Source organism: Zea mays, chromosome 7 (assembly GCF_902167145.1).
Source record: "Zea mays cultivar B73 chromosome 7, Zm-B73-REFERENCE-NAM-5.0, whole genome shotgun sequence".
NCBI lineage: Eukaryota > Viridiplantae > Streptophyta > Magnoliopsida > Poales > Poaceae > Zea > Zea mays.
The window spans coordinates 174,518,650-174,522,583 of NC_050102.1; the positions used below are offsets into that span (position 1 = coordinate 174,518,650).

General features: G+C 45.6%; 1 non-coding gene across 1 annotated transcript; it reads right to left on the minus strand.

Annotated features, from left to right (window-relative positions):
- Positions 1-3,284: 3,284 nt before the first annotated feature.
- On the minus strand, positions 3,285-3,481 carry LOC111589874 (U2 spliceosomal RNA). Its single transcript, XR_004851701.1, has one exon. It is a non-coding gene; the product is annotated as a U2 spliceosomal RNA (small nuclear RNA).
- Positions 3,482-3,934: the final 453 nt, after the last annotated feature.

Genomic DNA, 3,934 nt, shown 5'->3' on the forward strand with positions numbered 1-3,934 from the left:
TTTTTAGAGATTATTGAACTGAAAGCATATTCGAATAACGTTAAAGCATCATAACTAGTACAAACTACATTTCCTAAGAACTTATTGCAATCCCAATAACATTAAAACATATTCTAATGCATCACTAATTGTTTCTATGTTGTTGATAATCAATCCACATTTGTTGTGCAATTGTGTCTCTGAGATTGTTGCCTTGTTCACTGCCTTGATCATTGCTTTGATCTCCATCCGGAAGGTCAACAACATTGCCTTGAACATTTTCTGCCTGATCTTCTAACCATTGTTCATCTCCTTTCAAAGACCGAATAATGTTGTGCAACACGGCAGCTGCTACCGGTATCTTCACTTGGTTTTCTATTTTGTGAAACGTGGCCACCTTAAGGATGGGGAAGCGTTTCTTTATAACTCCCAAGGCCCTTTCAATATGATTCCTCAACACTGCATGGCGATGATTAAAGATCTCCTTGTAGTTTTGTGGTCTTCGACGACCTGCCCCATATTCCTTCAAATGATACCTAACTCCGCGATATGGGGCAAGGAAAGATGGTGTGTTGGCATAACCGCCATCTACTAAATAAAATTTCCCCAGGGGTACTTGAAAGCCATTGTTCATTGCAGCCCTAAGAACTCTAGCATCCGTCGCGGACCCCTCCCACCCAGTGGATATGAAAGTTACATTGAGATCAAAATCACACGCTACCATTACATTTTGAGTAAGAGTGCCCTTCCTATTCCTAAATGGAGCGACTTTGTCAGGTGATATCGATATAGGCACATGAGTGCCATCGATTGCACCAATGCAATTCTGCATAGAAAAAAACTGCATGTGATTTTCTAAACATTGGAAGGAAAAGAACAGTTATTGACATATGATAGAATAGTCCATGTAATCACCTTGAAGTAGGGATAAAATCGAGGATTCCTTTCGATTTTTTGATGGACATGATTAGGATTTGGTGGCTTCAAGAATTGCTTGGAGAGGACAGGAACAACTAGGTCAAAGAAATGCTTTATGTGATGATGAAATGTATCACCACTATGCCCAAATTCTTCTATTAGGTCTTCAAACGAGGCATTATGGCTGAGCATGTATAAGAAGAATGCTAGCTTTTCCTCGACCTTAATTAGTATTCTGTGCATATAACTAGTAGTTTTGACCAATCACAGTTCACAACTAATGATGATGGGTAACCATTATAAACTATAAACATCAAGAGTACAACCATAGACTCCAGGTGAAGAAATACAGACTATTGCAACATGGCTTCAAGACGACCACCAATTGAATAAGTACCCTTTTTGTTTCTAATCTTTTCAGATACCAATTGTGAAAACAACGCAATACACCATCAGATTTGTGCGTTCACAGAAGTATGACTTAGTCCAAACATCAATTCAATCAAATACCAGCAAATAATATATGCATTTTAGAGCCAAGTGGATCCAGCGTATGCAGCATGGAAATTCAATGCAGAGCAGTTCACACATGTCAGCACCAAGCACCAGCTTAGTGGCCCATAACATCAAGAAAGATATGCACAATATGGAACATGCAAGATGAACGGAAAAGAAGTAGTAGCATTTCTTGCACCTACAGGCGAACCAAATATTTAATATGACATTTTTTGGCAGTCTCGTATCTTTGGAATCACGTTCAGCTGATGAAAATGCAAAATGTAAGAATGGATTAGCCGGGAAACAGGAGTATTAGAACGCAATGGTTACATGAGACTGCTGACAATCAGCCGATGTCCAGTTAATTCCAGAACCGCGCAGACGGCAGGAATCGCTACGAAGAATAATAAATCTGAGGAAGTCCACTTCACTTCTATCTTTATTCAGTGGACTCAGGAACCCATCACGACGCAGTTATACACGAAGTTCCCCAAGATGGCCGTCTGGCAATTAAATTCCACACGGGTGGCCGCTCATCTGGGGTCCACGAGTTGAGCTCGATGGTACCACCGGTATAGGTCCTCGGACCTCCGATTGAAGTCATGGGGTTGCTCCAGGTGGTGATAGAACTCCGCGACGGCATCGACGCAAGAATCAAGAACCCTAAATGCTTGAGGAGATCGATGCCGGAGCAGATCCTAGTTGCGATAGAAGAGACAGGAGGAATAAGAATACCGGGGAGAAGGTGGCCGCCGGAAGAGATCGACGCCGGAGCGGGGAATCTCGCGTCGCCGCCACCGCCGGAGCAGGGAATCTCGCGTCGCCGCCACCGCCTTCGCTTGCCTTCACGCGTGCTGCTTCACGTACGTGCGCTTGACAGCGCTTGATGGGATATGTTCCACCCCCTATCGAGCGGGCGTCGTTCCTAGGCCGGGGTGGCGGGGAAAGGCCGGGCTGAGCCGGGATGTAGCCCATGGGAGGCTTAATCGAACGCTATTTTCTTTTGGGCCGGGATTACTTCCAGGCGGCGGAGGTCCACGGGGATTGGGCTGCAATCCCCACCGGGAAGGGCCTAAGCAAACATGCCCTTAGGAGGCTGTGGGCGAGGAGGGATTCGAACCCCCGACACTGTGGTTCGTAGCCACGTGCTCTAATCCTCTGAGCTACAGGCCCACCCCGTCTCCACTGGATCTCTTCTCGGGGATACCCAAAAGGAACCTTCTTCTCAGCCATTTCATTTCGAGTTAAGAAGATGGGAAAGCGTCTTTATCTCTATAAGAACAGTGCGTTCTGAGGTGTGATCTAGGGAAGCTTATCATAAAGGGCTTCAACAAGGGGTTTTATTCGTTCTTTGAGCAAAAAGATAAAGATCGGATAGATTCGAACCGTAATTGCAAAGATAATAACTACTATGCCAGCCTAAATCATGATCTTCACCAACTTGGATTTAGTTCGGGGCCCAGTAGAGAGAGCCCATTGAAAACACTAATGTTCTAGCTAGCTTAAGCACGAGAGAGCCCATTGAAAACACTAATGTTCTAGCTAGCTTAAGCCCGATAGTCACCATTCAAAAAGACTAATGTTGGGCTTCCAAAGCTGAATTAAAGGCCTTCTACTTTTTTAATTACGATCTATACACGCTCCCAGTATATTTAAATAGTCAAGAAAATTTAATTTTAAGTTAAAAAACACTTGTTACCGGAAGCAAAATAGGAAACACTAATGTAGGGTCTCCAAAGCTGAATCGACGAAACTTATAATTTAACAATGTCTACTTCGATCAAAACTTATGATTTAACAATGTCTACTTCGAACAATAATAATATTAATACCAGGTTACTTGGACGAGGTAACATGACCAAGCCCAAATGAAAATTTACATAGTATTGTTGGGGTGCGCCAGGCCCGGGCTGTAGTGCAACGCCCGAGCGACACGTGAAGACTCCAGTAGCAAGCTACTGTGGTGAGTCTTCCCCCACAAAAAATAAATTTAATATCGAAGTGAACACATGGTCCACATATCAGATATTAAACTGATAAGAACAGATACTACACTTGATCTTAGCCAAAAGGCCGAGAAAGGTATGAGTTGAGCTGGTGCCCTGGGTCGCCTTTTATTGCCTTCCTCCGTCTCCGCCAACTCAAAGCCGCCGAGCTGGGACTAAACTGAAGCACCGCACATCACCGCAGCGCGTGTGCTTGCTATCGGTTTGGCTATTTGGGCCGTTTGGACTCGTAATTTGGCAATCCCACACGTTGCTCTCGGCCCGGTGCTTCTTGCTCGCCTCCTCCCAACGGACCGTGGCCCAATTTCTCCACTCCGTAGGCAGCGGCGCTGTTCAATGTTCACCGAGACGCCGTCGCCGCCGTTGTTCCACGCCGTCCTCCCCTCCGCTAGTCCCCTTCCGTGCAACGGTGCAAGTCATGGTGAAGGGCATACGGAGCGGAATTTTGCTCCCGCAACTTTCCCCTCGCCCCTTGTGTATTCGCCTCCATCTCTCGCTGCCTGACGCAGCGGGAAGCAGGAGACCTGGGCCCT